The sequence below is a fragment of the Aptenodytes forsteri genome, unplaced genomic scaffold, assembly GCF_000699145.1.
Source record: "Aptenodytes forsteri isolate BGI_AS27 unplaced genomic scaffold, ASM69914v1 Scaffold83, whole genome shotgun sequence".
Lineage (NCBI taxonomy): Eukaryota > Metazoa > Chordata > Aves > Sphenisciformes > Spheniscidae > Aptenodytes > Aptenodytes forsteri.
Genome location: NW_008795371.1, coordinates 179,956 through 191,004, shown reverse-complemented (window position 1 = coordinate 191,004; position 11,049 = coordinate 179,956).

Here is an 11,049-nt window from a genome sequence, read left to right as displayed (position 1 = left end):
AAGAATTTTTTCCTCATGTCCAATCTAAACCTCCCCTGCCGCAACTTGAGGCCATTTCCTCTCGTCCTATCGCTAGTTCCTTGGGAGAAGAGACCGACACCCACCTCGCTACAACCTCCTTTCAGGGAGTTGTAGAGCGCGACAAGGTCTCCCCTCAGCCTCCTTTTCTCCAGGCTAAACAACCCCAGTTCCCTCAGCCGCTCCTCATAAGACTTGTTCTCCAGACCCCTCACCAGCCTCGTTGCCCTTCTCTGGACATGCTCTGCACCCCCGCAACCCTCTTGTAATGGAGGGGCCCAAAACGGAACACAGTATTCGAGGTGCGGCCTCACCAGTGCCGAGTACAGGGCACTGTGCACAAGTCTTCTCTCAGTACATTCATTCCAGGGAAAAGAACAGTTCCAGCACTCCCAAAGGGAATTACTCTCATATAACTCAATGTAGCACATATGCCTGTTTCAGAACAAGTTAAACTACTGTTAGTTTAAAAGGAAGAAATCACAGCCAGGAATTTACAAAATGGACGTCCAAGGTCTCCAAAACTACATTAAAGTACCTAAAATAAGGAACCCAGTTTTCAAAATGTCTGCGTGCCCAACGTTCTCAGAAATGGATAGTATTGATATGCCTACGCAGGGACATACTGGAGGATGGGGAAACTAGTGGGCCACCTCCCTTAGTGCCAGCTGGTATAGCTCATGCTCCTGCGTCATATGAAATGCACATCTTTCCCCCACTGCTTGGGTTTCCTGGAAATATCTCTAAGTTTCTGCACAGTGCTTAGTCAGATTGAGTGATCATTTCTGTACTTCACACTACAAACTGAGCCTTTTGGTAGTTTGATGACACATTTCTGCAACTGTCCTTCTCTGCTTTAGAGATATGATCTATCTTCTGCATCAGGAACTGACTCAGGAGAGAAGAAAATATTGTCATGTTAAATGATGTCATTGTCACCTAGCATCCCTGAAAAAACCAAGAGAACTCTCTGAAGTCTGCCTGCATATGACACATAACATCTAAACTGCATATCTTGCACTTAATTAATTTAATGGCATAAACTATGCCGTTAAAAAGTTATCTGCTTTTCAGGTGTCAGCAAAACCTGTGCCCAGTGCCCTGTGGCTGGGCATTTCTGAAAATGCAAGGATCAGTTTCTCAACCAATACACAAATGTATCACGGTTCCCATCCTAGAACAATAATGTTGCTTGACTGGGCTTCAGAGTACCTTCTTCTAGTTTATATTAGCTTCCCACATGGATTAAGTTTGGGCATCTGTGAATTGCTATGGGGCAACTCATCCTATCTCAGTCAAAATAATCTGGGTTTTAGGCATCTGTAGGGCTGGCTTCAGTATGTAAGTATCAGGGTTATTGTAAAGATGAAGAGAAGTCATTAACACTGTCATGAAAGTGAGAGATGCCAGCACAGTGACTGAAGAGCAGGAGAAATGGACCAGATGCAGGTCTTGTACTGATAGTATGGATATAGTGCAAACATGGGCAATAAACAAGAAGAAAAAGAATGAAAAGCAGAACACAGCTTCATAAATGGTTTCTGTTCATAACGAATCACACAAACACTGCATTTAAGAGCGTACATGTGTCAAATACATAGGAGACAGTGAATCACAGAGTTTACAGTAATATAAGGCAGTCAAGCAGTGTACATTCACAGATGAGAAAGAAAGGTTGGCTTAGCTTCTCAGGCCCTGTTTCAGGGAGCAGGATTATCTGCTGGATAAATCTCCTTTGCAGAAGTGGCAATAAAAGTTCTTGGCTGCAGAAGAACTGATAGCGGTGCCAAAGGAAAAAAAATAATAATCAAATCTCATAGTCAGGCAAATCTCCCATTGCTGCCAAGAAATCCACGGCAGAGCAGGAGTCACTGAAAGCCCTGGGCTGGACCAGCCAGAACGGAGCACCGGGACACTGCCCAGGGAAGACGGGATCAGGAAAAGGGACTGGTTTTGGTTAACACCAGCTCCCTCACTCCCCCCGCAGTGGGATGGGGGAGAGAATTGCAAGGACAAAAGTGAGAAAACTTGTGGGCTGAGATAAAGACAGTTTAATAAGGAGGGGGGAAAACAAAACAAAACAAAGAAAAACAAGTGATACAAAAGCAATCGCTCACCACCAGCTATGCCAATACCCAGCCAGTCCCCAAGCAACGGCAACCCCTGGAAAACTCACCCAGTCTTATTGCTGAACATGATGTTGTACAGTATGGAATAACCCTTTGGTCAGCTGGTTTCAGCTGTCCTGGCTGTGTCCCCTCGCATCCTCTTGCCCACCCCCAGCCTACTCACGGCAGGGGCAGAGTGAGAAATGGAGAAAGCCTTGACGCTGTGTAAGCGCTGGTCAGCAATAGCTAAAATATCCCTGTGGTATCAACACTGTTTTGTTCACAAATCCAAAGCATAGCACTATACAGCTGCTATGAAGTAAATTAAGCCCATCTCAGGCAGACCCACTTGCAGACTGTTAAAGCTGACTGAACCCTGTCAACAGTCACTACCCCACACCACATTCAGCCCCCAGCTGCACTTGAGTAATGGTTTCCAGGGGAGGGGAATTCAGGCTTGGGTGCTTCGTTCTGCTTTAATGAATCAGTAAGAGATGGGTTTACTTATTTTACACAAAACTCAGGGAGCTGACTTATGCAGCTTACACAGAAGGCTGTGTGGATGATGATACACCAGGACCATGTACTGGTGTATCATCATCTGTACCAGCCATCACTGGTATAATGACCTTGATACAAATGCAGCCTAAAGATAGGAATAAAAGGAAAGATTCACTGCACAAAGGTCAGTAAAGTTGAAATCTGTGCTGATAAACTTTTTAACATAGGGCACCCACTTAAACACCCTGTGTTTCTGCCACAGCTCTGGGTAGCGCTCCCTCAGTTGGACACTTTGCCACACTGGTGCTACATGCTCTTCATGGGAACAGGTGGCCAGGGCTCTCCTACCCTTGGGAACAAACTTTGCAGAGGTGGGATCTCACAGCCCCATTACTTTCAGACTCTTGAAATGGGTCAAAGTTTCCCAGCTAAGTGGACATTTTGGGTTACCAGCTTATTTCTTCAACAGCAGTCTTCAGGGAAACCAAACAAATATACAGGCCACATGAGACTGCTGAAAACCAATTAGTTTTACTTTAGATATCACAAGTTATAGGCATATATAGACACAGTAACAACTACCCACATGCATTTGGTCACTTTTTCAGCAACCTCGCAACAGCTCTTTAACATCAGAGGTCTCTGAGCAATCTAGCTCAGTGTCACTCAGTCTCTCTCAATCTCTCTCTTTAGATGACCTTTGAATCAAGCAGCAACAAAACGGATTTCTCTCTCTCCCCCCGTCCTATCTTTCCTCTACCAGTAGTACGCTCATACTCCCCTTAAAAGGAAAGAAAAGGCTATTCAGAGATGCTTTTATGTATTATAACTTGCAGTTACTTTGCTAAGCAATTCTCTGGTCAGCCTCATCATGTGATCACCTCTCTTAAATCTCCATTACACCCTCACCTTTATGTCCAGGTTCAGATTATAAATAATGGTTTGCCATGGAAAGTAGCCATTTTCTAACCCATGCATGTTACACGGGGATGCACAGCTACCAACATTTTACCACCTCATTATGCTATCTGAAAGAATTTCTTTTGTTCCTTGCAGTGGCTCAATTTAGAGGCAGGAGAAAATTGATAAAACCCCCTACTCCAAATTTAGTTTGCAGTCTAAACACAAACATACATACCAACTGCCCAATAGCAAGCATTACACATCAACTGTGCCCAAACATCGGATCTTTTAATAATGATTTTATAAATACAAAATGCCAATTTTTGAGCATTGACCAGTTCAGTAGGCCCAACATATTACTGATCTGACATTATAATACCTGCTTCAGATAGTATATTGCAAAAATATTCAGCTGAATATTTTGCAATGGTATTTGCATCTGCAATTCATTGCTGGCTTGCAAGCATGAACATGAATAAATGTTACACAACATTTATTGAATAAGCTACTAGATCAATTCACTCATCTGAGAGCTTCCTGGTGACGTGTCGGTATCTTCTGTGCTTTTGAATGAAAAGCAGCTTAGCAAAAGTGGCAACATGCAATATTCACACATTGTAGAAAGCACACATTAAGTGAAGAATTAGAAATTATAAACGGGTAAATCATAAAAGACCAAAACCAACACTGAAATGAGTTAAACAGAGCTCAAAATAATGATTCTGTGGATCAAATCCAGCGGAAGTGATTATTCTCAATGCATGGCTTCTAACTTCATCACTTTCTGCTTTATAGCTGGCAAAATCTGACAGAAGTCTCAGGCTCCTGTTACAGAGACTGAAAATAGAGAAATTCATTATTTTATGTTTTACCTTCCCATGTTTGCTGTATTGTAACCTAAACACCCTCCTTTTCTCTGGTAAGCATTATTCAACTTGCTGTTGCATTTAAAAGAAGTTACTTTCTTCTTTTTTTGACCCAATTCCTCACAAATATGCACCAGATGGAGAACTGGATTTCATCATTTCAAGTTCTGTGATTTTTTTTATGGCAGGAAAGTTACATTTCCCAATATTCTTAAGTTTTTACATCAACAGTTAAAAGGCCCTTTACTGGTGCAGCTGCTGACTTGTTATGATTGGATGTCTAAGAACCACTGGCCACCAGATATTACTCCTTCACTTGGAAGTTTTTTCATAGTGTGTTACAGACCACTGACCTACAGCTTTGCTCTCATTGAATTGCTTTCCTGAATGTATGACGAACAGCAACCTTAGGAAAATTAGGAGACAGAAAGGTAAAAGGAAGATGAAAAAGGAAATTAAAAGCAAAACACTCAAATGTTTACTTGTGGGTCACCAGTTCAGAGGTCTGACCACAGCAGAAAGGCATACCTGTACCTGGAAATGAACCAAGACACTCTCATGCCTCAACTGCAGAGGTCAGGCACACTATGGAACAGGCCTGCTTGGTGTATTCAGCAGTGTTGATCACTGTGAAGCCTTTTAGGACGCCCTGCTGATCATTATTGCAAGAAACAGCACTACTGTCTTAAAAAAGGCCTCTTCGCTTGCTTCATGGCTGAGAGAGACCAAAGAAATAGCCTTATACAGCCTCAGGTACGTAATTTCTTTGGTCACAGCTTTCTCAGAGATTGTGTGTAAAAAAAGAAAGCCGTGAGCACAGCAACTGCAGATGTCTTCTGTGATCTGTTCAGTACCCAATGTCTGACAGCTGAAGCAGAAACTGAATTCATGATTCAGTTTGCTGCTCACAAAGAAGTGCTTTACTTCTGCTTTCCAGTATGGAAAGGGCAGTGCCCAGAAGCCACAGAACCTTACAAGCGTGTAAGCCCTGTGCAGCTAAGAGGCACCTGGATGCTGACCGTGATGCCAACCCCCATGTGCAGAGGTGAGGAGAGCTGTGCTATGGAGAGAGAAGCTGGAAGAGTCCACATGCACCACTCCATAGGTCTGTCCAGAATAGTCAGAGGCAAGTCTAGCTTTGCTATACAGCGAGTCCTATATGGAGCATCGAGAAAGGCTAATAAAGGGAAAAAGGAAAAAAAAAAGTTGTATTAAAAAGAAAAATCTTACATTTCAAAACACACCTGTCTGCTTACTAAACATTGTGGTAAGTGGTATCTGAGAAATAACAATTGAGAAAATTATTGAGGAAAACAAGAACCAGGGCTGGATTCCAAAATGAAAGCATTGGAATAAAACATTTCCCTCTACAAGCAGCAATGGTTTCACTGAGCCTTCCTCCTCATCTTTCTCCTCTCAAAAGGAGGTAAAAATGTATAAATAAATAAAATAAAATAAATCAAAGAGTTTATTTTCCTGATTATTCATTTATCTCTGCCACGCCAATAATGCCTTCTGCCATTTTGTGTGCAATCTTTCATTACAATATCACTTCTCTAATTTTAGCATGAAGAACAATACTCAAGAATTTAGAAGTCTCTGTCCATCATCAGAAGCCATCAAATTCACTGAAAACCAAATGGGATAGTTTGAAAGAGCAATTTCATGAAACTTCCAATGTGCTTGGATTCAACTGAGCTAGAAAGATGGCAAGACCATTGTTTTGGGCACTATTCTGGCATTTTTGATTCCTATCACGGCCAGTCCAGGAAACTCAGTGACACAGCACACTGCTGTCACTACACCTTACAGTGCTTTCTCAGCCCTCCAAAGCAGCTTGCAATGTTTTTGAAATGTCAAAGTTGCTGACTGCTGACTCCCAGACACCATGTATGAATGGCTTCTTGATTTTTTTTATATTCAAGCCTTACCTCCACCCTTTGCAAAGGTATTGTCAAATTTAAGCCACTAGAGCTTTTTGTTTGTTTGTTTTTACAGTTTAAGTCTTTAACAACTGGAGACTTACTGGTGATGTTGATATGAATTCAAGGAATTACTTGCTATAACACAGTGATTTGCCCAAAGTAAAATGAGCTAAAGGGATTCTGAAGATGAGGGTGAACGTCTGGTACTCACTCTTTTATTAAATCACCGGGAGCCATGGCAAAAACAGCACTGCGCAAACATTCAACAGAGTGTGGCTCATCTCTGGCAGAAACCTGTTCATTTCCTCCCTCTCTTCCTATCTTCCACCAGTTCAGCGTTATTATTAACCTGATATCAACAAAAGAGACATCATTAGGCATGCTTATCTTTGAGAAAGCCACAGGCCATAGGCTTTACAATTCTGTCCCCTTTATTCCCATGGCTATGAACTCAAACCACTACTCTTACACAGCTCTTTCCAGAGCCCCCCCTCAAACCATGGAACCACTAAGGAGCAACCACAGGAAAGCATCAGTAAAGACTAATACTCTATCAAAATATAGGATTGTGACTACAGGTACCACAAGAAAGCAGGCAGAGATGTCTGCTATTTTCTCCGTTTCCTTTTTTTCCTCATTTCTTCAGTTTTATTGGACGGGGAACTATTTACGTAGACAAAATAAAATGAAGCTAGGTCTTTTCATCTTATAGCTGCTGTGTAGGAACTGAAACAGGGAGAGGGACTACATGGCTTTTTATTTTTTCCGTTCTCATAAAGAGCTTCCTGAGGTGATGTAAAATAACGTAACTTCACTGAAGCCCATAGAACTCTGGTGGTTTACACTTTTTGTGTGTCTGACTCACTGGATCTAAAGCAGAAGTGTATGAAAATAGACGAAATTATTGAGCAAACTCATGTAGGAAAAGTGCTGATGAAATGTCTGCTACTATAAAACTGCATGTTTAGATCTTATCACGTTTTTGGGAATAGTAAACTAATTTTTCTCAGATAAAATTCCTCATATCTCCCACTCATGAAATTCCTGCTTCAGATTGCCCAATTTTGCTTGTTGCAGACTTCCACTATCATTTTGTTTATAAGGATGTGATACTACAGCATCCTTTTAACTGGAATAGTGTTTTTTACACCAGTTGTGAAAAACATTGCTATAGCTCATGATATAGCTCGTTGCAATAGCTGATTTTGAAGCAAGTCTGGCATTTGTGTAAGGACTTTGTTCTATTCTGTTTAAAGTTCTTGTAACACAGTTCATAAAACTATTTTCATTTCACAAAGCATTTTAGAGCTCTTATTCCTGTAATTTAAAACAATGAGCTATTTTGGGAGGGGCAGAACAGGGTGGATTAGATTTAAAGTTATTCTGCTGCTATGCATTTGTAGCTAAACAAAACTCTAAATTATGTATTAAGAAAACACTAAATATTAAAAACCCCTGCCAAAACCCAGGCTGTATTACTTAAGTGGAGGGAAAAATTCTCACCTCAGTCTGTGGGACAAATGCCTGCAGGTGAGAACACATCAACAACATAATCAAATAAAGAAAATTAAAGAGGAAGGTATGATCTATTTTTATTAAATGTTTTTGGTAATCTCAGTTTCAAAATTCAGCTCATTTTGTGAGAACAAGTCAACAGTTGCAGGATATTCAGCAGAGATGAATTTAAGATTTACTGTGTACTTAACAGAAATTCACTTTTCCACTTGCTCAGAGGAAATAAATATGCAATAAATAATAACAATGAACAAATAGGCAGCTAAATATATTATCATTACAAGAAAGAGTTGATAAATGGGCACGGTATTTTGGTTAGTGATTTTCCATAACATCTTTTTGTACTACTGATCTAATGTAATGACTGAAATTTCTTACAAAGGAGACTCTTCACCCCTGCTGCTTACAGGGAGGCTATTTGCTACTGTTAGTTCACACAGAAGCATTTAATATTTGCAATCCTGCACTAAAAGCCAAAGCTGGTTCCACTAGGCAGCTGCAATTTTCATGTCCAGATGACAAACACACTTACTACACTCTGCTCTTGTACATGCAAAGAGATAGCGACTCTTTCATAGTGATAGTGTGCAAGACAGGACAAGTTTTTACTTCAAGTCAGCTATTAGAAAGTCAGAGGCATATTTTCATTCATAGCCATGACTTAAGAGAGTCATGAACCCTAACTGGGCTACATATGCATCTGCCGAATATGAATTTTCTTTTGCATTAAAAAGCCTGTTACAAGTAACCTCCACAATATTGCTCTTTCCCAAATGAAGAAGTCATGCCCAAAGGGTTCATCCAACCAAAAAAGGAGTAAGTTCTCATCAAAACAATCCTCCTCCTCTGAGCTCCCCCACCTCAGCAGTCTGCCCTTAACCACACAGAGCACAGCCAGTGTCACATTTCCAGGCTGATACTGAAAGAAGCTCTCAACCACAAAATTGCAGAAGTACTAGAGAGTTCATGAAGTTCACTGGGGACTTGGCTATGGCCATTAATTTTACATGAAAGGCACTCCTATATAACAAAAACTGCTATCAGGACAAGGCTTTAACCTAACAGATCTGTTAAAAAAAGAAAGTTAGGACTTCATCCTGCCATCACCTGTTGCCAACCATTACCTCCTCACAGTCCACCTGCTTTCAACGGGCTCGGCTACGCACATGACGCAGTGCCTCTCTTCTCTGGCCAAAGACTCCAGGAACGTGGTGAGCTGTGTCCTGCCTGCTCATGCGATGAAGACAAAACATAAGAAGCATCAGATTATCACCCAAATAACCCCCCTGGAGATACAGACACCTCCATGCCAACACAGTGCACAGAAAATCCTCCACTGAGGAAAAGCTCACGCAGCATGCAAGGTCCTTTCCTGATTGGCTGGCCTTCTCTGGAACGTTCCAGAAGGAGGAGAGCAGCCAATCACATCTCTTGGCCCTCCTGAGGGATCTCTCCTCATGCCAGGCAGGCAGCGGGCTGTGCCAAAGGGGGGAAATTCTCAGGACTTGCTGAACTTGCTGTTGGCCTCTGCCAGCACCTCTCCTCTGGCCAGGGCCAGGCCACAGCAGCCCTTCTGAGCCACAGGAAGCTCTGGAGAAGCCGCTGCTACACAACGGCGCCAACAGCATGGCCAGGACAGGCTATGGAGGAACATTGCGGGATGAGACAGCAGCGAGGCGGTAGGAGAGGGGCATGGCAGTGCTGAGGGGGCTGCATGGGGTGGGAGCAAGAGATATCAGGGTGCCTCTGGAACCCCCCTCTAAGTGCTGGGGCAAACCCTGCTGGTGGTTGGCAACCAGGATAGTCCAGGTCTCCCTTTTCCTGTCCATTTACTGATAATGGTCCTTGACATGGGGGTAAGGACTGAGAACTTGTGCCTAAACTCTGTCTTTTCCTCACTCCCCTGAAAATGGCCCATGTTTCTCCTCAAACCAGGAGAGCTGCAGCGTTTCTGCTCTGAATCTACTACTAATTCTGAAGAACTGCCAGGTAGGTCTATGTAAGCAATCCTCCTCAAGGAGGAGGATGAGCTTGAACTCAACTAAAATTTGTTATAAAAATGTTTTCCCCAGAATTCCTTTTTCATCTAGGAACAAATAGGTAAGTCCCAAACTCAACCTTTTTGTTTGGAAATGTGTAAACGTTTCCTGTAGATATACTCAGCACAACAAATGGTATGATAAGCCTGCATCAAAATGATCTGGCTCGATTCAGCATTAAACCACATCCTCCTGCATGGGTCGTACGCCTTGTTCCTCCCTTTGCTGCAGTGACTCAAGTCCCACATAGCACTACAGGCTGCACTATTAAGAGAGCAGACATGGAGCACTGTGGTAGACACAGGTTACCCATGAGCTTGACCCAGAGGGGAGGTGTTGCGTGAGAACCTAAAGCATGTTTTTTCATAGAGTGCTGCAGTAGCATAAGCAGACGTTGCTCCTGAATAAGACATTTTCATGTGTATGAAACCAACTTTTTACTGAATCTAACACCAAAACTACTTGAGTTTCTGCAACATGTTCATTTCCTCTCACACCCCCTCCAACTCCAGAACTTCACCATCCAGGAAGAAAGGCTTCCAAAGAAGCCCTCCTGCTTTCTGACCATCTCTGTCTCAGAGAAAAGGTCCACCGGTACTAAAGACAAGAATTTCACAGGAATTAGTCTGGAGAAACATGTTCCAACAAAAGGTAAGAAGCACCACAGACTAACCACTTTCAGATCTGAATTCAGATGCACTTCTTTACTTTTGCTTGGTGAGTTAGTCACCCACGCAACTCTCCTGTTCATTCAGGCATTAACCTCTATAAAACTGGCTGAGCTGTATCTTTTGCAAGCTGAGAATAATAATGAAAAGCAAGTTATTTTTATCTGCACTTTTAAATAATTTAGAGGCAGCAGAGTGCTACAGTGAGGAGAGTTTTGACAGAAAAGGCGGCGATTTCAAGTGTATTCCCTGGCAGTTAGTTAAACCTGTCACAACCTACTAAAATCCACACGTGAACCCCATCTGTATAGCTGTAGACCAAACGGTGTAGTCTCGCTTTTTCCTGTCACTTGTATCGGTTCCAACTTCACAACTTTTAAAACTCTCTTCCTTTTAACAGTTCAGCGCCTGTTAAATTGTCCCTAGCAGTACAAGCTGTAATATGGCACGCCCCGAATCGTTAACATCCGTCAGAGGGAACGGCCTGTGAGAAGGGCCGGGAGCTA